The 25210-nt window shown below is 44.3% G+C and overlaps 1 protein-coding gene across 9 annotated transcripts in view; it reads right to left on the bottom strand.

Annotated features, from left to right (window-relative positions):
* CDH11 (cadherin 11) overlaps positions 1-24614 on the bottom strand; it is an 89896-nt gene extending 65282 nt beyond the window's left edge. For 3 of the 9 annotated variants that reach the window (XM_072934439.1, XM_030282705.4, XM_072934436.1), the window contains exon 1: positions 23862-24614. The gene's annotated coding sequence lies outside the window, so the exon portion shown is untranslated. The other 6 variants (XM_072934440.1, XM_012571472.5, XM_072934437.1 and 3 more) reach the window with 5 other exon arrangements.
* Positions 24615-25210: the final 596 nt, after the last annotated feature.

Below are 25210 nucleotides of genomic sequence, written 5' to 3'. Positions count from 1 at the left end.
GCTGAGTATTTTGGTGAGATTAACTAATTTTCAATTACTATGTTAGTATGTAATTATTGCATGAACATACTGCAAATGGAATAGCAGGATGACCTTTACTAAATGAATTCTTGAAATAAATTAAGTAATGCTATTAAAATAATCTAAAAAAATTACTGTATGTTCTTAATTACACCAAATCAGCATATTTTTCTTAGAGTCATAGAATCACTGAATGGTTTGGGTTGGAAGGGACCTTAAAGTCCACCCAGTGCCACCCCTGCCATGGGCACCTCCCACTGTCCCAGGCTGCTTCAAGCCCCAGTGTCCAACCTGGCCTTGGGCACTGCCAGGGATCCAGGGGCAGCCCCAGCTGCTCTGGGCACCTGTGCCAGGGCCTGCCCACCCTGCCAGGGACCAATTCCTCATTCCCAATATCCCATCCAGCCCTGCTCTCTGGTAGTAGGAGCCATTCCCTGTGTCTTGTCACATCCACCTGTTTACTTTAAGACATAAATTCTGGGGAAAGGAGAATGCATGACCATAATTTTATTGGAAGATAGGAGCATCTGTTTGGATAAACCATGATAATCACAGTTAGAATTTCTCATTAGCTCCATACAGTTGAACACCCAACAGTTCTGCTGTCAAATCCAAACGAATTGTATCCCAATTTACAGCAATCATTAGCTCCAATTAGCAAACACGATGGCTGCCTCAATGACAAACAGTGAGGTTTTGTAATTCCCCCCACTTGGGATGAAATGCAGGTTTGATCAAGATTACTTATATTGACATGAAGCCTAATAAGATATATCAGCTCTAGCATTATTTGTATTATCCAACAATATAAATGGCTTTGCTGCCATTTACTGAAACAACAAACACCATGAGAGGCAATCAGGTGGCTTCTGATTTATATTCAGATTTTAGGTCCACAAAATTAGGGAAAAGGAGACAAGCTGAGCACCAGTTCAGCTCATTAGAAGAATTATGAAGATCTGAAGCCATGCTGTTGTATTATTCTGCAGTCCTGGTAAGATGTGAGCAGAAACTCAGGCTGGTATTGGAGCATCTCTGCAGTATTTAGCAAGCACTCCATCCTCCTTCATCACCATTTAGTACCTCTACAAATAAACAGCACACAGCTAAACAGTAGATTCCTTCCATTCTTGGGAAGGAAGAACTGCAATTCAATAAATTGATTTAAACTTTTTTCTTGCCTTGCATTAAAAATGTTTTCAGTAGCAGTTGCAGGTTAGATTTTTAGCTGGAGATAAAGCATCCTGTAACTGGTCCCTGTTTAAGCAGGACTCAGGATGAACCAGCTCCAGCTGGAGAGAAGGCAGGATGGGGCTCACAGTGTCTTTAAGAAGAGCACAGCTTTTTCTGGATGGCCAAAATGCCATTGCCAGGATCTCCTCAGTACAGCTGCTGTGCCAAGGCATCACTTGCCTTTCATCCCAAACTCAGCAAGTTTCAAATGCCTTAAAATTTTCATGTTCTTTTAATTCTCACAGCCTTAAGTATCTTCTGTGCATCTGCACTGGTAACTCTTTTGTGTTGGCCTAACACACTTCCTGTCCTAAATCCCAAAACCATTTTTCCTAATTCATGTGACTTTTGTATATAGAGAAGATGACACAACTAACAAAGTCCAAAGCAGTCTATGAAATACAGAGCAGTAAAGCAAATGGAATATAAAACAGTGAGTCAGAACTCTCTCCTGTATACACAAAGTAGAAACCAAAACTGCAGCCCATTTTCATTAAATTTAACTTTTGGAGAAAGAAGAACAAAAAAACAGAACAGAAAATCGTAGTAAAGACAATACTGACAAAAGAGTATATATTGCTATATATACTATAGAGTAAAATATACAATATATTAGGATATAAACTATATGTTTGTCAAGCACTTTTCTCAACCTACCAGCAAAGAAATGATCTGGTGCCAGTTGATCCTCACCCTGTATTTGTACTCCAGCTCCCCAGTATAAACTCACAGTTTCATTGCTTATAAACCAAAAATGCTGAAAGGGAAATAGTCCCATAAAGACTCCCATGGAAAGGAACGCTCCTGACATTTGTACCTCCCATCCCTTGCATCTTTCCTCCCCTTGAACATCTGCTTTGGTGTCTCATCCCTGCTCAGCAGCTCGAGCCTGTCCTACCCTACAGCGCCAGTCCCAGCTCTGACCTAAAGGAACGCCGGGCAGCTGAGTCTGAAAGAAGCCTGGCAGAAGAAGCCTGGCAGATGCCTCAGCTACCAGCAATAATGAAGAGCTTTCTGCACAGCTGAGAGAGGCTCTCGAGCCATGTGTGCTGCTGGGAAGTTTCTTGGGAGGTAAGAAGCAAGAGGGTGTAGCAGTATCCTCATGTGGGCAGACCCAGACATACACCTGGGAGAGAGGTTTGAGAACTTTACTTATTTTTGTTCTGCTTCTCCTTAAACAGTCCTGTCTTCAGGAAAACACCACAGGCCTGGAGTAAATATGTTCTGCACTTATGAGCTTATACAGAGGAAAATGGAAATGGTGCTTTGCACTGAGGATTGTATCACACGGTGCATGAATGACACATTGTTCACCAGCAATTAGCGGTGTTTCCAAGCTATGAAGTGCTTAATTTTGCTAATTTAATAATGATGTAGCTAGTGAGCTACAGCTCCTGCAGGTTCTGAACTGAAGGACACTGCTGGTCACGTTACAGCCACAGGTTTCTGGGTTAGCACACAGCTTTTATGTAAGAAAAGTCGTCATCCATTTTAGATTACTTAGATTGGAAACTCCTCCTGGCTTGACAGAAGGACCTATTCCCTAAAGCCTCTAGATTTCTAAAACCATGTGCAAACCTACTCCAAGAGATGGGCACAGCCACCTGGGATGGTGTAAAGAGATGAATGGCCTGGATAAAGGCCATAAAACAAGTCACTAAAAGAATCCACAGTGGTAGGAAAAGAACCCACATTTTTTATGCAGATGTCTCTAGATTAGCACAGGTGACTTTAACCATATAGTCTTTCAACCTTTTCTGTCAGTTTTTACAAGACCTTAAATCCCTTTGCACTGACGCCTCTTGGTGTTGGTGATAACAGTGTTTCTTGAAAATTTTGACTCTAGAAATAATGTCTAAAAAAATAGCAGAAACTTTAGAGATGTCTAAATTAGCAATGTCTCACTTTCTCTGGCTCCCTGAAAATTTGGGTTCAGCCTACATCAGAGATACCTCAACCCCTCCTGACAGTGTAAGACAAAAACCTGAGAAGTTTTTCATCTGGCAGAACCCAAGTCCTTTCTGCCATATGAGTTTTATCCCCGAAACAATAAAAACATTTCTTTGCTAGCACATGCTGTGCTTAAAATAAGGAGCGTTGTTGATACAGCTATCCTGGCAGAACTGTATCAGCAAACAGTTTTTGCTGCAGAACAGGACCCAAAATATATCTTCTTCATGAGAATTTTTTTTTTTTAAGTTTGAACCACAAAAAACCTCCGAACTTGGAGCAGACAGTTTGGTCAGAGTACATTTCTTTAAGAGAAAACATCTCCATTTGAAGAAAATTCTGTTTCCTGCCACTGTCCTGACCTATAACTAATTCCAAATAGTAATATTAAAAAAAGGAATCGTTTCAGACCTCTGACCTGTGAAGTCCTTCTCTATTCCATAGCTCCATGAGTCTGTATTAGTGGATTTTCTCTGTTCCCATCCCTCTGAACAGAGCTACTACTGCTGTTACACAAAGCAAAGGCTCTCTCACCAACTGCACACACATTTCCATGCTCCATGTGCCTCCCAAGATATCCACATATTCTCCTACAGAGAAACAAGAGGCAGACAAAGAAATAAATTTGGGAAGTAGTGTCAACTGAGTCCAACTGACACCATGTGGGCGTCAGCAGTTCCTCTGAAGTTCAATCTTATGTCTTACCCGAAGACAGATTTGCTGGTGCCTGAAAACTGTTACATGAGTCATTTACTAAGAATACTAAGGGATGGAATTAATTTTCCTCTGAATTAAAAATTCAAGGTTTTTTTCTTCCAGGAAATAAGTAGCTAAAATTACAGCAAGTCTGTCACTTTATGATTTTTGCCTGTTTTAGCATCTGAGAAACCATCACTTCAAGGTAGTAAATGTCCTTTCTTTTCTGCATAAATGATTGCAACTATTGGATTTATGAGCGAAATAGATGCCTAACAACATTATCCCAAAATAAGCTGGAGAAAATAATACCAGTTCAAGAATAAGAAAAATAAATATTGCAATTCTATACCATAGTATCTGAAGAAAATACTTGAAATAAATTACTACCCTGTATTAATTTAATAATCTTTCTTTTCAAAACTTTAATGGTTCCTTGAGATATTAGTACAGAGTTTTATCTGAATTTTGTCTCATTCTGTGGTACTCTCACACCTCCTCAAGGAACTTTTTACTACGGGAATAAAATGGTTACATTTCTTCTGTTTAAAAGGAAGAAACAAATAATCAGAGCTGAAATAGTAGTATTGAAGTAGTTGGAAAAGAACAAATGAAATACAGGGAACATCTTGTGAACTGATACACTTTGGGGAATTTTTACAAAATTTATTCATAAACTGTCAGGACAAGACTATGGATTCCACTAGAGGCCCATTAATCCAATATACACACCTTGGTTTTCTCAGGCTCTGTGGGAATTTAACAAGTTTTCATCTTCCTTCATTCAAAGGTCCCCACTCCAGTGATGTTTCCTCCAAGTGGAAGGAACAACTCATCAGGATGTTGTTTGGGGTGGGGCTCAGGACAACCTGGTTCGGAGGGGTCAGTGCAGGTTTAGCTAATGAAAGCTTGTGCAGCTGAGCTGGGGGGGCTGTGGCAGCTTCATTTTGATCATTCCTGAAGAGAAACTCTCCTGAGGATCACTTGGGCTGGTGCCACCTGTGGGTTGCAGCCGCAGAAATCCAATACTCCTCACTCAGCTGCCTTGGGCAATCCACGGCCACTTCAAAAGCAAGCCTGCTGACTCCCGTTTCATTCTGAGGATTTAAACTGGCTGGTTTAGTGTTTTGCACAACATTTAGTACTCTCAAAATGTTGAAGTATGTAATTATGCTTGAAATAATTAAAATCACATTAAAAAAAAAAAAAAAAAAAAAAAAAAAAAAAAAAAAAGAAGAAATGCAAACCCAACAATAAAAGGAGAGCAAAAGGGGATCCCTGAACTGAGGCTGGGAATCCACTGTATGTGGCACTGCAAACCCTTACACCTGAGCCAGCTCAGCAGGAAGAATCTCATGGACCTGAAGGAGATCAAGAATGTGAAAAGGGAACCCATGGTATGAGAATATTGAAAAATAGGCAGTAGAGACATAGGATAAAAGATCCAGGCACTGGAAAGGTGAAAGATAAAGCAACATTGGGGCGAAAATTTATAAATAAGAATTATTTTTATATCTGTCTTTCATCTGAGAAAGGGCATATGGAGCAAAGAGTTCTTCTTGCCTCTGGCACTGCTCAGTCTATTTTATATTTCAGCTCCTATGATGGAGCCCATAAAGAGCTTCCTGCAGGGTCAAACATTACATGAAACAAAGTCTAGGTACCACACCTCCATGATCTCTGCCTTTGTCTGCGTTGAACCCTATTAACCATCCTCAAAAGTTCCAGTGCCTTCCACACAAATATGTGCCAGGATTCCTTTGATATCCAAGAATATACAAAGTTGCTTATCATCCCCTATCCCAATACTGTAACCTGCCCAAAATTCACTGAAAGCATTTCAGAAAAGAGAAACAAGGAACTGGTATTGGTAATACCCTTGCATGAATCATATATGGAGTGAAGGGTTCTTTTCCCCTCAAATCATAAGAAATTCTTGGGAAATTTCTGGAAGGAGTAGTGATGTACACGCTGTGCTCAGTGCCACGGAGCAGAGCCGAGAGATAATTACCCCGTGAGCATGGAGTCAGTGCGGTGTAAAAAAGGTGCCAAAAATCCCAGTGCTGTCATTAGCAGCTGCTGGCTGCTTGTCAGCTGCGAGGGCAGCACAGCCTTGCACTGCTGATGGGCAGATGAGAACACACCTGAACACGGCAGGATATTTATAAAATCTAATCAGGTAGGGGAAAAAATACAGCCATTGCCTCACAAAGACTTGTAGCACTTGTTTGAGGTACAAGATATTTCATTTTTCCTTTCGAGCTGGCAGTGTCATGTTGCTGATCTTTCCCTGATTAAAAAAGTTTCCAAAAACCTATTAAATAGGTTTTAATAGGTCTAAGCCCACTGGTTTTTTTTGGTTTTTTTTGTTTGGTTTGGGGTTTTTTTGGAGTTTTTTTGTTTGTTATGTGGGGTTTTTTTTTTGTTTGTTTGTTTGTTTGGTTTTGTTTTGTTTTGTTTGTATAGTTCCTGGATTGAAACAGGATCAAGGAGAGAAAGAACCATTAGTGGAATCTTTTGTCTATTTGCAGCAGATCTAGTTCCATTGAAAGCTATCAACACCAATACTTTTAAGAGTTTCAAAGCACCCTATAAATAATGGCACTAAAGACAAGGGGTTTCTACTTTCACTTTTATCTTATCACATAAATTATCAAAAAAATTACCTCTATGCACTACCGAATAAAAAAGGAACACCAGGAATTTCTGGACTTTGACTCAGGCAGGCAAAGAAGGACATAGGCAATGGGTGGCTCCTGAAACACCATCACGTGTAAGCAGCGTACAGCTTTGAGTGTAGGAAACTCCAGATGTGAAAAACCTAAAGTGCCATAAGAACAGAGCTTGAGAAGTCAAGAAGCACAGATTCTGGAAGAGGAACATATTTGCAATGTAAAAGCCCTGGATGATACTATTAAAAAAAAATCCCATTCCATGTTCCAAAACAAGAAGAGTACAAATTGAAAACCAATCCCAGTGACTGACCCAAGCCTGCCTAAGTCTTGTCCAAACTACATCTGAGTAAAAGATGAAACATCCCCTTGGAGGAGGTGCAGTTGGTCTTTTAAATACCCTAATCTAGGCACTTTTCTAATTGGATTAGCTATAGTCTTTCACAAAAATAAAAGTGATCCTCCTTAATTGTACATAACAGCATTTACAACAAATAGCTGCTATTTCAGCTGATTAATGTACATTTTGTTTTAGTGGCTGCCCAAGTTCTGTAGCCATTTCAGGAGACGACTCGCTAAACTTGTAAAACATTTTAACTTTATCTGATTTGGCTTTCATCTCTCACACTGAGTTGTAAAACACATTTTTCTTATTCACTAAGCGTGCCACAGACAGAGATTTGGGCTGGAGCCTGATCTACATGACAGCTGCTGAAGCCACGGACAAGAAAAACTGTATCTGAAATTGCAGGGAGCGGGCTGGGAGCGATAGCACCTACAGCAGCCAGGAACTGCTGAGCTGGGTTAAGATATATTGCCCTGACTGTTGCATTTTATTCTCATGGCAGTGGCAGGCTAAGTGCACTGCTCAGACTTCAGCAGCACTGATTCCCCTAGAAAGAGGACAGAGCCAACAGAGCCAGTTCAGAGGTGCTGCTGCAGACTGAGATTACCCAAACTGACCTGGCTGGTTTAAATCACTGTGTTAATGCAAATGCAGGGCTGCTCGTGGTTACCCTGCATTTAATTCCCTGTCTTAATACAAATACAGAGCTGCTCCTGGTTCCTTCAGCCTCCAGATGCAGTTCCCAGAGAGGGCATGTCCTTGGATGGGATGAAATGGTATTTCCCTTAATATATGCCCCTTCCCATATTTCAACTTTTCCCTGTTTTTCCTTGGCCTTTTGGGGACAGTAATTCTCATCTGGACAGGCTGGCTCCCTGCTGGTGACCAGCAGGAGCTCTGGGGACATTCCAATTTTTGGGTGTTTTTTCAGCTGGTGCTTAATGACCAGCAAGATGTGCTGATGTTTGAGCAGATTCCAGAACCTGGTATGAGAGATTTCAATTCGACAACAATATTCTGCAAGGCTCCCAGGATCAGTCTGCGGTGCCTGCAACTGCCCAAAATGGGTATGGGGTTTGGAAACAATTTAAAAATCTGTACACGTTCCCTCACCCCCACATCTGAAGCTCATCCAGGAGCACTCTAAGGATGTGAATCCTGGGCACACACATCGTTTATCTCTGAGAATGTGGCTGGGCAAAGAGACACCCAAGACTGACTTGCCCTTTCTATGTGTCTCTCTGTAAACCTTGAGAGATCCTTTCAGATTTTTAAACAGCATTTAATTGATGTGGAGAAATGGCAGGAAAATAAGCAGGCATGTAAAAAGATGGAAAGTAGGCAAAAGAGGTCTTGCCAGAGGAGCTGGAGAGCAGAGGGAGATGGCATTTTCAAAGACTGGGCAGCACATTACAGCAGCTTCTGTGAAAAGCTGGGAAAAGAAGTGACCATTATTAGGGCTTGAGAATGTTACAGCTTAATCACCTTAATAGGACCTTATAGTGGTGAACCAGTGCAAAATGAGCCTCCACTTTCCTGGGATTTTCTTTCTCTCAAAGGCTAAGTGGCTTTACATTTGTCTTTTGCACCTCTCTAAACCAACTGAGCAACCTTCTCTCTAGGCATTATTCTTAAAACTTCGGTAATGTGAACTCAGAGTGCTCCTTCTCCTTTTCCTGTGTGCAGTTGTTGCATCCACAGTGACAGAACTGTTCAAAAGCCTTTTGGCAGACTTTGGGTGCCAACAGCCTTGTCAAAGTTTCACTCCAGTTTCAAGCAGAGATTGAAAGATTCATGATTCAAATGTCAGATTTGTGTCTGCTCCTCTCCTTACATAACTTGCAAACACAAGTCATCATGCATGTACTACACCCACAGCCCCTTTTCTTAGCTAAAATAATACAATGCACTTTGGGAGTTTTGAACTCTTCACCTCAGATGAGGGATTTGAGGATGTTTTAACAAAATTATCTGTATGAATGTTTCCTAAAAGGACTGAAACAGCTGTCCATGTACTCTCTTACAAAGAGTGTGGCTGCCATCTAAAGATGTTCTGCATTTCTGTCAGGAACTTAGCTTTGATCAAAGGTAGATAAATCTTGTACTATCTGAATTTCTGTTCATGCTAGTATATAGAAGATATTGTTCATACTGTTGGATTATAAGATAGCTGGATAAAATAGAAGTAAGTATAAACTCCTACATTTTAGTCTGACTATCCTGATGCTGCAAAAGGGAGAATGAAACTGTGCCACATCAAAACTCACCAACTGAAGGTCTAAATGAGAACTCATGTTCTGAGATGCTCCATGAAGGGCCTGGGTATCCAAACCAAAGGATGCATATAATCCCTCATTTAGATAATATTTTTAGCTCCTACATTTTTTTCTCTATGTGCTAAAATATAATAATCTTCTATTTAAAAAATTAAGTTGTGCTAAGCACTTCATTTTCATAAAGCAAATGTTGGCCTTGGCAGACAATAGTCTATGATGGAGGTTTTCATTTATAGCACCTTAATTGCTTAATGGCTTTTTAGTCCCTAACTTAGACCTGAAATTTTCATAGGAAGCAGTCTATGTAGGAATTGCCACTAAACAAACATAAAAGGCACCTTTCTATTCATCCTCTGTTAACTTTTACTCTACAGCAACAGCAACAATGAATTTATATCAATTTTCTCTTTAAATCAGGAAACACAGCCCAGTTTTCAAGGATTTCCCTTGGCTCTTCTCATCTTTCAGGATGACATTTTATCCACTTTTTAATTTTTATAGGGAAACTTGTCCCCACTAAATATTCCAAGGGACTCAAAGTCCTGTGTAATTGAATTACCAGGTTTATAGAAAATCACTTAGAGACAAAATTGCCAAGGTGGGTGTGGGGAAAGAAGGAACATTTCAGCAAGATGTGGCCCATTATGCAAATTTGTCACCACATGCCATACATAATGAATAAACCTTGCGCTCTTAACACTTTGATTATAGACTATACAGACAATGCAAATTAAAATTCCTGCTGCTCCATAAACGAAATGAGAGGAAATTATGTAAATTCTAACACATTAGATTGATTTGGTTGAAACAAAACCTGATCCACTTGATGTTTTAGGGGAAGAGCCACAATTACAATGATTGAGAAAGTGCAGTGTTAATGAAGTGTGTTATTGCTAATCAATTCCTCCTCCTCTGGTAATGGCACGACCATGAGCTCTGCCACTGCCTGATGCACTGCCCAGGGCACCTCTGAGCTCGGGGCACGCTGGGGCTGCCAGAAACCTGCTGGCAGCAGGAACTCGCAGCAGCTCCGCCACTGACAGCCAAGAGGGGTGCGTGTTCTCAAACAGGAGAATGGTTTGGGGTGGAAAGGATCCTAAAAATCACCCCCTGCCACGGGCAGGGACACCTTCCACAAGATCGGGTTGCTCCAAATCCCATCCAGCCTGGTCTGGAAAACTTTTTGGCAATCCTGCCAGGCTGTCTTGGATGCTACTGGAAATCCTAACCAAGCAACTTCCCCTTGAGCAAAATAATCACCTTTCTGTGGTTGACTTCTCAGAAAATAAGGAATAAGATTTTCACCTGGTAGTAAACTGACCATGTTTAGTTTATGGAAATTAAAAGCAAGGTCTTTCAGGCTTAAAAGTTCCCTGACCAAATTAAAGAAACTGAAAAATGGGACCAAACAGTTTTAAAAGTTTCAAATGAAACATTTTTCCAATAACAGTTGCCTGGGTTTTGTTGTAGGAATTTGGAATGACTCTAAAATGGAACTCAGTTGATTAAATTCTGTGATCTGTAGGGAACGGATATACACCCAGCTGATAGAACGGTTCTATGGTTAACCAGTAGATGAAGGTTACACCTTTACACCAAGCAGAGGAAGATCTCTCCAAGCATCCTCTCACCATTTTGTACAAAATTCTCTGTAGAGCTCCTTACCAGTGAGGTCCAGAATACCGCATTGCTACCTTAATTATTCACTGTGTTGTATAAAATAATTAAGCAGTTTATTTATCCTATTTTGCATTTTACAGCCCTTCCTCTAAAATATTTTCATCTCATTTGTAAAGAAAAAAAACTTTCATTTGTAAAAGGATCTGCATCATTAGAAATTTGTGGCTCTTATCTCACAGGTAAATACGAGCAGGTGGAATGAGCCACTGTTTTATTTTCTATTTAGATAACTTTTATATCATTCTCAGAAACATTTGTCACTGCTCATAGTGGCTGCATTTGTTTCCTCTCTCTGCTGATTTGTCTCCCAGTAATTTATTTTGGCTCCTGCTGAGACACGAGAAAGCACAGACATCTCACTGCCTTCAGCAGCAGCTTCACACATAGGGCTGGTGCGGGCTGTGAATAAAATGCATCCAAAACCAAGGCACCACAGGCAAGGAGAGAGCTTTTATGCAGAAATGACGTAGCACATAAACACACAACAAACACATCGAGGCTGGCACTTACCAGAAGAAATTCTAGTATTTTATGTTTGCTCCATGAACAAGGAAACAACAGGGGTCAGGCCCCAGCTGCAAAAGAAGATTTGGCAGACCGAGAAAAGAGAATGTTAAAATGAGAAGAGAAGGGAAAGATACAAAGGAGTTCATCTCTCCAAGAAATAAAACGACATTTAGTTTTGCGGGTGGAGGATCCATTCTGGTGGCAACACAAGCTTCTCCGCCATAGCTGGGTTTTTAAAAATGCCAGTCCATTTTCGCCTCAGTAATTGTGAGCTACCGCTGCCGCCGTGAGAGGCTCGGGGAGCGCTCGGGCTGAGCTGCGCTCCCCCCCGGAATTTATCCCGCCTTTGGGCCGGGATGCTGCGGGAGCCGCCGCCCCCGCACAGGGCTGCCCAGTCTAATTGCGACGTGCTAATTGGAATTTCATCGTGTGACGTGGTCAGAGAGCCACTCAGAGCTTGGCACAGAGTGATTTGCAACCCAAAATGCAAAACATCGCCCAAAACCGATGAACAGGGAGAACAACGGCAACTAAGTGGCTGTACAGGAGCGGGAGCTGAGGATTTCAGCGTGGGACAGATGTTTTCTTACATAAAACAGACACAAAGAATTACAGTGGTAAATATCTCACCCCACAGGAGTCATCTTAATTTCCAGCTCACAAAGACCTTAGAAAACTGAGTCTCTTCACATTAGCTTTTACTTGAATTCTTTGACTTCCCACCGCTTTGTTTATAGGAACAGGCTCTCTTTGATGTTGGAACATTAGAAGGAGTGCAACAATAAATTTCCCATATTCTAATATCCAGGCATCCCGAGCTTGTTCAAGGAGCCCTTGATTCATGAAGGCAAATAATTAAATTACCTGAGCTTTGATCAAGGAGTCGCTGCAGTCCCTTTTTGATGTCCATTGAGGCTGTTTGCAGCTCCATACAGATAGCTGGTCCACGGGGTTTAACCCTTTTGGCACCAGCAGCAGACTGCAGGCAGTGTTCTGGCATTCCCAAGTGAGCCTCACAGCACCATTTGGGAATGCTGCTCCAGAAGGAGCACAGGAGGCATGGCAGGTCCAGGAGGATCCCTGTACCAGACTTGATGGGATGTTCATTGAAAGGCTGAATCTCTTTCTTCTAAACAAGGTGAAATTATTTCCCAGTCAGGTTAACCTGTATTAAAAGCATTTTTTGGGAGCTGCTCTTTGGATGGCATGGCACTGAGACATAAAAATGCTGCTGAGAAGCAAAAGGGTTTGCCTGGGTAGCACAAGAGATTTCATCACATCCATGCTTCCCAACAATTCCCCCCAAAAGAAATGGGAGTGGGCACAGACTCCCCTAGTCAGGTGAAAGAACACTCTTCAATAGGAAAATCAAGCAGATTTAAGCCTTCTCTTTCCTCAAATACAAGCACCTGGATGAATTAATCTGTGCCATGATCAAGTCAAAGCCCTGGTCGCACTGCCTGCAGAAAAACAGAAACTAGTCAATGCAGACACTGTGCTCTCGGCTGATTTGCCATTCTGAATATGATTACTGAGAGAATTCCTCCACATAAATGAGGAATTAGACTCCATTCATTCTAAGATTCTTTCGGGACATGAGGAGGTTACTAAAAGGACATAATTAGAAGTCATAATTAATACATAGCAATCTCTCACTCGGTTCCCTACACAGCTCCAACAACACAGCCATGGATACACCCCTAATATTAGCAGCAGTTGCATGGATGATAGAAATGACTGAGATGTGGCAAAACCCGTTCTGCAACAGAACTTTTCTAGTCTTTCATGGCAGAAAGGCATCTGTCCTTCACAGCACAGCTGGGGAAAGGATCCCTGTCATGCAGAGTGACATCTCAATTCACAGGATACCGGCTGCAAAAAGCATAATGAGCATGCCTGCCTTCCCCTAGACAACAGGCAAATTATTTTGGGGCATGGGATATAGATGAGGAAATATTTACATTAAAATTCTTGATAAAGTCTTAAAAATTTGGGATGTTTCTGATTTGTTGGAAAAGAAAACTTGGGGCCTTCTGTAAAGCCCAGAGGGGAAATGTGTATAATGAATTAGTAAGAATGAGAAAAGGAGCCAATGTACTCACAATTTTATGCATTTTCCATTAAGCCAAAGGAGTTGCACATATAACTAACATGAGAAATGAGAAACCTTCCTCTTTGAGCAAACACTCCTGGTAACATCAGTGAAAAAGTGTTAAAGGAGGAGCTGCTGATCTCCAATTCAACAAGCAATTAGCATTCATTAACACAGAGTAATAAAAATGCCCAAGGCAATTATGGGTTAAATATAGCATTCTTTAAAGAATATAGAAACAGTTAAAACACAAGCGTTACTCCAGTTTATTTTGAATTATTTCATTTCTAGTAAAAATGGATGTGATTTCCAGATGGGAGATGCCTCTAGGCAAAAACATTCTCCTTGTCTCCTGCAGTAGGCAAAATCACTAAATACAAATGGAAAAGTCTTTTATAGAAGTGATTAATTTCATTTACATTATTTTATTGATAAAGTATCAATGATCTTCTGTAAATATTGGAGGGGTGTGGGGGGCAAAATAAATAGAATTTAAAAGTCCTGAGTTTTGGTAGCTCTTCTATAACTTACAACTTCCAAGAAATTACTTGCTGTTTACTCATTTCTGAAGGGAAATACCATAAAGGCTGAGCTGTTTCCTAGACTGTTTGTGGGGAAAGTTACAAGCAGGATTTCACAGTTCTGTGATCAAAATACAGAATTGCACCCAGTCCCTCAGTGACAAGGGACACTGCACAGTCTGGTAGGAGCCCTCAGGATGCTGGGAAGGCAGAAATTCCAGGAGCACCTGCCCTGATCTCCAGCTCATCCCAAAAAAGCCAAGGTCAGGACAACGAGCAGCTGCAAATCTTGGTAACTCTTGGCTGATCTGCGAACTGGCACTTCCTCTGCAGAACTGGTTATTTCAGCCCAACTCATTTCAACCTGGTTGGATAATTAAACGCATATTAATACAATTTCATCCATTTGATGGAATATTGAGAGCATTCCTAACACTGGTAGGACCAAAACCTGGATGAGCCCTGGGATGCACAACTCCATCTAAACTCAAACACAAACTCAGTGTAACCACCAAACTCCCTGAAATGGCACATGAAGGGTGCTGCTCAATAATCCCAGTGCCAGTGAATAATCCCACGGACTCCAGCACTACTTCTCTGCTTTAGATCAGGTTCACCAGTCTGAATTTAACCAGGAGGTGCAAACATCAGATAAACAGCTTAAACCTGCCTGCTCATAAAAATAATTTTAAAAAGCTGCTAACCACAATAACAAAGTTTTTACCATGTATTAACCACGGTGGATATTTCCAGTGCCTTCCAAAAGTAAAACGCGCACTGAAGAGCACAATAAAGAGAAACTCAATATTGAGTCCATGCCATGAGGAAAAAACCCAGCAATTTGACTTTTGACTTTCAATTTTCCTCATGTGTTTTGACTGCTTCTTTAAAGCAGTGGCCAGCAGCCACCACAAATTTGGTAATTTGTGATGGTCCAGAATGACAGCACATCACTGCAGCCTGGAGCGAATCTTGGTGCTACCTTTTCCATGGAGTTCATCATGTCCTAGTTCCATGGGACAGCTGCATATTGTACTTCTCTAGTGAGGCAGCAGGGCTGGTTCCCACTTCCTCTCTCAGGAGAGTGCTCAGGTATTTCTCAGATCATGCTCTTGCCTCATTTCAATGTGGGGTTTTCTTTGTCATGAAGTAAATAATTATTGAAGTCATTGAATGTACCGAGACTTAATTTTAACTGTTCCCAGCACTTTGACATCTACTGAGACAAATACACAGACAAATGAGCTTTTGCTGTTGGATCCAAAAAGTGAAATAATGTCAGCAGAAAGTCACTGGACATCAGCTCCAAGCTCATAGTGAGTGGTGTGATTGCCCTGCAGGCTGGACATGGAAACCTTGCTTAATTCAGGGAGTAGGAAGAGTCAGAGGAGAAGGCAAATGTTGGATAAGCCTGACTCAAGGACGCTGAGGAGAATGTCTCCACTTTTGAACACAAGTGGAGCTGGCTGAGTCAAGGATAAATATGAAAATTAAAAAAGAAAGGTCAGAGGAGGCTGCTGTACCTGCTAAAGGTGAGGTTATGGCAGGGCAGAGCAAAGTTTGCATTGCAAAGTGGGAAAGTCTGGGGGTGAAATGTTCACTGAATATTAGATTTGGAGCTGCACAAAGAGAGCAGGATCTGACAAACTGAGGGGCAAGGAATCTCATACACACCTCAGCAAGGTGAGTGAACTCCAGCTGAAGGTTCAGGAACCTGAGAGACCCCAAGCCAAGGTCAGGAGCACAGGCTGGACTCCAAGGGCACAGAGACATCAGTCTCAGCTGCTCTGCATGGTTCATTGTGAGCCCTGGCATGCAGATGCCCCAGTCAGCTCTGAATGCTCCAAATCAGCTTTTTTTTGTCGAGGGCAGTGGACTGTGACCTGCAGCACTGGGTTGGGAAGCACTGAGCAAGGGATCAGCTAAAACCAGTTTCACTTACAGGGCTGTAGCCATAGCACCACAGAAAACTAGAGATCTCTAAGAGGATTTGTAACTCAATACTTGAAACATGAACATAAAGAATTGATGAGTATATTTTTTTCATATAAATATTACAAAATTCATGATTTTAAGGACAGAAAAAGTAATTATGACCTACAAGCTGTCTGACCTACAGCCACTTGTATTGCTACCTAATCAGCCCTTTTGTATGTAAATGACAATTTGTTTGCATGCAAATGCCACTGCCTGCTCTGTTTTCTTCTTGCTTTAGAAAGAGAAATGCTATGGAAATTGCCACTGTGTTAAAAAGAACTGAAATGCATACTAATCAGCCATATTCTGCCAGCTATACCAGCTATAATTGGAACAGTAACAAATAAAAAGGCAACAATCAGCACTGGACAAAATTTTCTATTTGAATCAGAGCCCCAAGTAAAATTTTTGTTCAGCTGCTTTTCAAAATTTTGGAACCTCTTGCATCTGGAGAAATTGGGTTTGAAACTGTGAATGAACAGTGACTTTTCATTAATGTGAAATATTGAAGATCTCTGGAATTTCAATTGCAAGAAAAATATCCTGAAAGAGAATGGGAAGGAACCATTATCATAAAAAAAGTCTGTTCTCCATGTGCACTGGATAAATGTTGGAGTGATTCTCAGTTCCACCAAGCTGCTGATCCCTGTGGCTCATGCAATATGGAATGGGAGGGTTTGATCAGTGCTCTGGACCTGCTGAATTAACCTGGCAGCATTCAGCTGCTCCAATATTGCTCCTTCCTGGAAAACAGTTCATAACCATTCCTGCCTGAACAGGAAGTGCCCTAAAAGCAAGAAATGCACTAAAACCTTGTCTTGAATGATCTGCCATGAGCTGAGTGATGCTGCACTGCTCTGAGGAGGGTGAGATTGAATCCTAGAATTGAATCCAACATTTCAACTGTGTTTTCTATTCTAATGAGACCTTTCTTAATTTCTAAATGCCATTCAAAGTCCTGTATTTGCCTCAGGACTCTCTTTATCAAATTAAACTTTGTCAAAAAATTAGGGGTAAACTTTTTGAATGGCATTTTCCTTGAGCCATTTTCCTTGAAGGCTGCAATTTTTACCTGCTCCTTTCAGCAAAGTTTTCCAGTCACCTCTATAAATGATTCAAATGCCAGCCAACTTTGCAAAAGGTCTATTTCTTTGGTTTGCCTTGCAATGTCTACACACACACACAAAAAAAAAAAAAAAAACCCAAAAAAACCCAAACCAAACAAACCAAAAAAACCCACCCAAAACAAAACCTAAAAAGGCCTAGTTGATAAAAGATTAAAGGAGTAACAGAGTTATTCATTCACCAGCCAGGATCTGTGAGATAATGACTTTAAATCAAGAAGGGGCAGACCATTTAAATTTATTACTTAATGCTGACCTACGCATGTATTAATAAAACAGTTAGCATTAATGGAAATAGGGCTTAGTCTCCTGATTCCAATAGAGCCATCATTTCTGCTTTCCACTGAACTAATGACTTAGCCTTGGCAGAATGATATGTATTCATGTATTTAACTATTTAACTTAACCACTGAGACCAATTAATGTGTTTCTGAAGTTTGATTTTATTTAAAAGTATATATCAGCAACCTCACTGGGATCAAAATTATGTTGAACCAGAGTTTATATGGCAGCAGTTTAACCTTAAGCGTGACTCTCTCCCCTGGAATATCTGATGTAAAAGAAAGAGCACTAAAATGTGGGGCAGAAGAAGCAGCCTGTCACTGGGATTTGGCTTCCCAGGTAGCCTGGACTGTGTGACTGGGGGCTCACATGGGAGGGCACAGCACTGATTTCCTGCCTCTCCAGGTTTGGAGGACAGGATCCAGGGACAAACCTGACCCAGCCGGGCTGAGCTTAAGCCAAGTTTGCTCACAGGGCACAAAAACCTGCACCAGTTGCACCATACAAAGATAGGGGAGATAAATGCTCAGTGCTGTGCAGCTCACAAACACAAAACTCTGTTTTCAAGAGGTTTTGAATGAAATTCCTCCTGTTCATCTTTCCAGTGTTTCCCGGCATGGGCTGGTGTCCTCACAGTATCACTGGGGGCTCACAGCAACAGGGTCAGCCTGCAGCAACACCATCGAATGAAACCTTAATTGCAATTTCTGTCTAGACAGGCATTTCCTACAGCTGACATTCACATATCAAAGTCCTATCCAACTTTGTCTACATTATCATGCTTCACGATCCACAATTTCTGTTAGTGTATCTATAATGTAGCTACAGTCTACCTGTTGATGAACATTAATCATCATTGTAATAATGAATTATATTTGGGAACCTCTTGCTGCACTGTTCACCAATCACTCTGGCTCCCTTTTTACATTCAGTTACTTGGTCCTTTTCTTTTAATCCATTTACATTGATTTCTACTACTTCAACTCTGCCTGCCGTTGCATTCCAATTAAGAATTCTGATGAACTCTTGCTGTTTCAGAAGGGAGAGGGCTCTCACTCATTGCCAAACTTTGGAGGGAAAAAAAAAACAATCAACCACACACGCAAAACACCCTTAGAATTCGCTTAAGCCAGCACTTCAAAGCCGAGGAGCTAAATTAGGGCTGGTGGAGCCAGCAGAGCTCGGCGGGACCAGGATGCCTGGGAGCCACCGCAGGCGAGCCGTGACAGGAGTCCCGATGCCTTTGTCAGGCAAAAAGAGCCTTAATGTCACCTTCCTCCGGCCACTGCTCAGCACAGGGCACCCGGCTCCACACACAGCCTCGGAATTCCTGCTGCCTCCACTGGCGCAGGCACCGCTGCTGTCCCTCTGATGTCCCTGCTGCTGTCCCTGCTGCTGTCCTGCTGCTGTCCCTCTGCTGTCCCTGCTGCTGTCCTGCTGCTGTCCCTCTGCTGTCCCTGCTGCTGTCCTGCTGCTGTCCCTGCTGATGTCCTGCTGCTGTCCTGCTGCTGTCCCTGCTGCTGTCCCTGCTGCTGTCCTGCTGCTGTCCCTGCTGCTGTCCTGCTGCTGTCCCTGCTGCTGTCCTGCTGCTGTCCTGCTGCTGTCCCTGCTGCTGTCCTGCTGCTGTTCTGCTGCTGTCCTGCTGCTGTCCTGCTGCTGTCCCTCTGATGTCCCTGCTGATGTCCCTGCTGCTGTCCTGCTGCTGTCCTGCTGCTGTCCCTCTGATGTCCTGCTGCTGTCCCTCTGATGTCCTGCTGCTGTCCCTGCTGCTATCCTGCTGCTGTCCTGCTGATGTCCCTGCTGCTGTCCTGCTGCTGTCCCTGCCGCGTGGGATCTTCTCTGGAGGGCCTTGAGCAGCACTGGCAGCTCGAAGTTTCCCTCCCAGCCTGAGCACAGGGAGCAGCTGAAGGGCTGTTCCCTGCCCTGCAGCACAGAGAATGGGCACTGACAGGACTCCTGCGCAGGAAATGTGCAGTCCTGTGCAGGGGCCAGTGAAGCTCTCACCGAGGGTTGTTTCTCCAAGATAATTCTTAATTAATAGTCTCTCTCAGGCTGTTGACAGAAAACTGTACAGCTATCGTGGCGCTGTGCTGCCTGGCTTTGTTGTAGGCAAGAACTTGGATTAAGTGCATAATGAACTTCTCTGGCTGCAGCCAGTGGATGTTCTGCAATTTTGTAGAGTTCTGCACTGATATTTATGGTATATCCTTCTTACACAAAGCAATGTGGTTGGTCTGAGTCAAATCAAAGAGCCAGTCTGTAGGAACACCCCAAAGAGGATGTCTAGAAGAACATCTGAATGAAGAAGGCAGATGAAATAAGCCTCTTGCTATGCCTGCAACCATTCCAAACCTATATGATCATATATGTCCTTGCTGGTCAGCATCCAGCATGGATGGGTTTTGGAGTAGCCTGAGATAGTGGAAGGTATCCCTACCCATGACAGGGGGTAGAAGGAAATGAGCTTTAAGGTCCCTTTCCACCCAAACCATTCCGTAATTCTGTGGGTAGTAACATCTTTTGTATTCCAGGGTGCTGCAGGATATATGGAAGTGATTCGGACTAATTTGCTTTTCTCAGTCCTTCAGCTGTAAGCTCCACTGACCTGGATATGAACAGATAAAACTAGTCCAATTTGGCTTAATACGTGATTTTTTTTTTTTTTGTGTGTGTGTTTTTTTTTTTTCTTCCTATCAAGGATATCTTTATAAGAGCTCTCAAGCCCGATAACGTCTCTGAAAGAAATACATTTTTTTTCCCTGTATAATTTTTTTTCTACCTTTGAACTCTTGGCATGGCATGAACCGTCTCTGCCTTTGAAAAGGAACGAAAGATCAAGCAAAAACCCTCCCGAGACGGGCCCGCGCTCTTATTCCACGTCCAGCCTCCAGCTGTGGAGTCAGCTTGTCTGCAGACAAACCGTACTTCCAGCATCCCAAAACTCCTCCGCCAGAGCCAAGACCGTGCCGCGCGGCCGCAGGGGAGGCGGTCGGAGGCTGGAGGGCTGCAAAAGCCCGGGGAGCGCGTGGCGTGATCCCGCGGGATGCTCCCGGCGCGGGCACAGCGGAGCGGCTCCGGGAGAGGCCGAGGGTCCGGCCCGCATCCCGCGGGATGTTCCCGGCGCGGGCACAGCGGCTCCGGGAGAGGCGGAGGGTCCGGCCCGCATCCCGCGGGATGTTCCCGGCGCAGAGCGGCTCCGGGAGAGGCGGAGGGTCCGGCCCGCATCCCGCGGGATGCTCCCGGCGCGGGCACAGCGGAGCGGCTCCGGGAGAGGCGGAGGGTCCGGCCCGCATCCCGCGGGATGCTCCCGGCGCGGGCACGGCGGCTCCGGGAGCGGCTCCGGGAGAGGCGGCGCTGCACTGCCCCCTGCTGCCCGCCCGCCGCAGCGCGGCCGCGCCGGCCCCGCGCCCCGGGAGCAGCCGCAGCGATCCCGGCCCTCCTCCCGCGGGGATAACGCACCCGCGGACCGCCTGTCTCACAGTCCTCAGCGTCAAAACCCCACACGGGGCTGCTACATTTTCTCCTAAAATGCTATAAAAAGGTTTTACTCCATGTGCCGTGCTCCTCGACCCGTAAGAGACAACATATCTGATGTACAAAGATACAGATGGCACAAAATGACCATAAAGTCCTCTCAGTTCACCCCGATAAAACTCCCGACCCGATATCCATTTAAATCAATGGCCACCTTGTCATTTCTGTCCCCAAGCCTTGGTCTGGCCCCAGCAAAGAAACAATGAAAGCTGAAGTGCGATTAAAAACATAAAAATGGGTATGGCATTGGAAATTGTACAGAGATTTTAGCTTAAAATACTGGTAGAAAACTCAGACACACACACAAAGCCCAGGAAGTATGTTGCTAAGCTGTTTCAAATTAATTGATTCCAGATGAGACCTCTGCTTCTCACACACTGAAGATATTTCGCTAAACATCCATCTTACAAAATGGCTTCAAAATTTGGTTAGGAGGTTCACCAAAAAAAGAAGTGATGCCAGTTTTAAGTGTGAGATGATGTGAAATTTCTATGATATCTGAGCTAGCAATAGCTTCTATTGTGGAATGCTCATCACTCAAAGGTTTGTTTGTCAAGTTATGCTGTTATATTACAGCAGTTGCAGAAAATAAGTATGATAGTCTCAGTCTACTGTAACTCTGAACTTCACATATGTTCCTTACACTAAATTAAATATGTCAGATGTTATCAGAATAGAATATTAATTTAAGCTGAAATCACATTATACAGTTTAAAGCATTTTATCAGATAAATCACAGAAATCACTCCAATCTTCATAGTTTCCCCATATTTTTATGCAGAAGAAAAATTAATTTAGCTGCCCTATCTCTCAACCATTTCTATACATATTTTCCTCTGAAATTGCTGCTGAGAAATTGCAATGATTTATCCCCTGGTATGTCCTATTGTAGCAGCATTTCTGCTGATGAAGTAATCTGGTTCCCACTGATTTCTTTGGACAGGCAACACTTAGAATTGTAGTAAAGTTAAAGCTGATGTGGAGAAGCCTATAAATAGCATTCTCTGTCCATGCTTATTCTCTGATGTGCAAGGCTGAGGTGAAAAAAAAAATCCTATTTCAGGGCCTGTCAAAGAAAGATGTCCTTTAGGTAAAATTTTCCTAAAGTATTTCCAGTTCTTTTACTGAATATCTTGCTCTTAGTTCTGTAACTTTATTTTGTTCTTCTGCAAGAGGCAGAAGAAGTGCTTTTGAACTGCAGCCAGGAACTTCTGTTTTCTATAGTACAGACTTTTCTAGACCCAGAAAGCTGCTCCAAGAACGCCTGGTGTGTTGAGGCATGAAGCTCAGACCAGACGTCCTGCTCCCCATTTCCCTGCTCTCACTGCCCCTCTCCCGGCCGCGGGAACTGTGCAGCCTTGCCAGGGATCTGCTGCTCCCGAGCAAACATCTGCACTTCCCCTGCCACGGACTCGCACATATCTCTGCTTACAAAAGCAGCAAAACCAGCCCAAGGACCGAGCACAAGCATCGATTTGTGTTCCAAACCTCGGCGGACAGACCTGGCTGAGGCAGATGTCACGTTAATTATTGCAGGACTTCTACACTGAAAGGCGATTTATTCATTCGGATCCATTAGCCAGTGTGGAAAAAGAGAACAAAGTATTTACCTGGAGAATCACACAGACTTTGGAAACACTGAGGCAGACGGAAGAGCAAGGCAGGGGGAGGAGACGGACATCCAGCAGCGCCTGGATGCGTGCTCCCCTGCCCCTGAGCCCGGCGGTGCCTCTTATTCAACAGTTCTAGTATTAAATAATTCAAAACATTGAATTTCTTAACAGAGAGGCAAGGGATCTGTGAAAACCTTATCATATCATCATCACAAATCAACAGGAAGAAAATCTTTCCCAGGGACTTGCTAGTATTTGGAACGTGGAAAAGAAATGAGCATTCTCCTCATAAAGGACCAATTTCTGAATTAGTGACCTCATTTACTAAAGAGGTTCCTTTGTCACAGATATCTGGGTAGGTAAATATTGTGTTACACAGCCACTCTGTCCTTTGTAGCAGCCTCCAAAGAAGCTCTCCAGACATATACTAGTTCTCTCCTCACCAAATGAATATTTAAAAAGTAGACAATAAAGGGGGACTTCTATAGGAGGTGGAGGCACTTGTATCATGATGTCAGACTGCTATATGTGCTCCCGAAGGGCTGCACAGGAAGCACTTTTATTCTGAGCTTAATGGTATTTATGGGGACCTACAGCCTGATCTATTTTACCTTCCTTGGGGATGTGCTTATGCACGCATCACCCAGGAGTCTAATGCTTTTTGGACTAGCCCGTGTTAGAGACAGATACCATTTTGGTACCTTGTGAATAGTAATGCATTTGAAAGCCAGCAAAATAATTAAATAAAGAAAAAAAGAAAGAAAGGGGGCGGGGGGGGGGTGGGGGGGAGAGTGGGGAAAGGTATAAATCAAAGTCTTTGCCTTTTTCATTCTGGCTAGAATATCCTTCATTTCACGCACTCCTAATAAATGCATATCCATTTCGTGCCTGGGAGCTACGGCGCAAGTAAAACATTTTCAGTTCGGGGCTTTCGGCATCTGCTTCTCCGGAGGAACACTTTAAAACGGCCAAACGCTCGCCCTCTCCCTCCCCGCCCCCGAGCAAGAACTGAAGGCTGAAGGGAGGGGTAAAAAAAGGGAAAAAAAAAAAAAAAAAAAAAAAAAAAAAAAAGGGCAGCGTCTGGCAGAGCGTTTCCTTCTCCCTCCGGAGAGCCGAGCGCGCCCCGGGGCCCGGCAGCCGCCGCAGCGCCCGGCTCCGCTCGCACACCAGCCCGGCCCCGCCAACTTCGGGGGGCCGCGAGCATCCCCCCGTTCCCTTCCCTTCCCTTCCTGCCGAGCTGCCCGCAGCTCAGCCCCGGCGCTGCCCTGCCCTTCCTCGCTGTCCCTCACCCCGCTGCTCCCCGGCCGCGCTGCCCGCCGCCCCGGCCCGGCGCTCACCTGCGGGTCCCTCGGCCCTGCCAGCGGGGACACCCGGCGGTCCCAGTCACCAGTGGCCGCGGAGAGCGCTCGGCAGCATCTTCAGCCTGTTACACTCCAGCGGCAGCGGCTGCTGAATGAGGCTCCGAGCTAGCGGCAGGAATTAGAAAGAGGGAGGGAGGGGAAAGGGGAGAGGGAGGGAGAGGGAGCAAGGGGAGTGAAGCAAGATTAGAGGAAGGGAAAAGCTGGAGGCTGTTGCTTCGTCTCGATTTTCCTGTCCCTTCCCCCCAGCCCAGGGGGAGCGCAGCCCCCGGCCCTGCCCTCCCGCAGGGCCCCTCTCCTGCGCTCGCTGCCGCCCGCGGGGACCAGCCGGGGCTGGAGGGGCCGAACGAGCGGGGGAAGCAGCCCAGGGCAGCCTGTCCCTGTCCCTGTCCCTGTCCCTGTCCCTGTCCCTGTCCCCTGCCCGGCCAGGCCGGGTGTCCCCTCCCCACAGAGGGGTCGTTCCGGACCCTCTCGGTCACGCAGACACCCACGGACAGGGCTGCGAGGGGGCCGAGGACCCCCACCCATGCTGCGGCGCTGGAGCCCTGTCCCTGTGTCCCTGTGTGTCCCCTCCCTGTCGCCTCTCCGCAGATCTCTGCCCAGGGCCACCCCAGCGCGCCGCCGGAGCTCCGTGCGTGGGGACACAGACACGGGGCTCGGCTGCGCGGCAGGGACAGCGCCAGCATTTTATACCCAATTCAGTCATGTTTCCTGTCAGGAGCAGACATTTGTCCAGGAATAAAAAAAGACCCCAAAAACCAAACCAAACCAAACCAAACCAAACCAAAAAAAAAAAAAAACCAAAAAAACCAACCAAACAAAAAAAAACCCCCAAAAAAACCCCCTAACTAACAAACAAACAAAAAAAACCCCACCCCCCCAAAAAAAACCCAAAAAACCAAAAAACCCAAAAATAAACTAAAAAAAGAGATAAAGTTCCTCACGTATTTCTGCATATGGAAAAATCCTGGCCTCTTACAGCTCATAGCCAGAGGCTGAGGCCAGGCCTGGATCTGGAGGGTGGACCCTTTCCATCTCAACCATGCCTGCCCCATGGCTGCCCCTCTCCCACTCCCCGTTCTCCTCACCTACAGTGATTCCCAGGTGTGGCTGAGCTCCATGAACGCAGGGAGCAGCACCCCAAGCCCATGCACCCATCCACACCCAGAGGCAGCTCACAGTCCCCACGACACCCACACAGGCACAGGTGAGCCTGCAAATCCTCTCTGATCCACCAGCATCCACCGTGCCTCACCCGTGGGAGCCTGTGAGCACAGCCTGTGCCACCCGTGTGGCTGTGGAGCAGAGCAAGGAAGGATGCAACATGT

The sequence above is a fragment of the Taeniopygia guttata genome, chromosome 11 (genome assembly GCF_048771995.1).
Source record: "Taeniopygia guttata chromosome 11, bTaeGut7.mat, whole genome shotgun sequence".
Taxonomy (NCBI): Eukaryota; Metazoa; Chordata; class Aves; order Passeriformes; family Estrildidae; genus Taeniopygia; species Taeniopygia guttata.
Note: the sequence above shows the minus strand (reverse complement) of the source record. Positions and strands in the feature narration are given on the sequence as shown.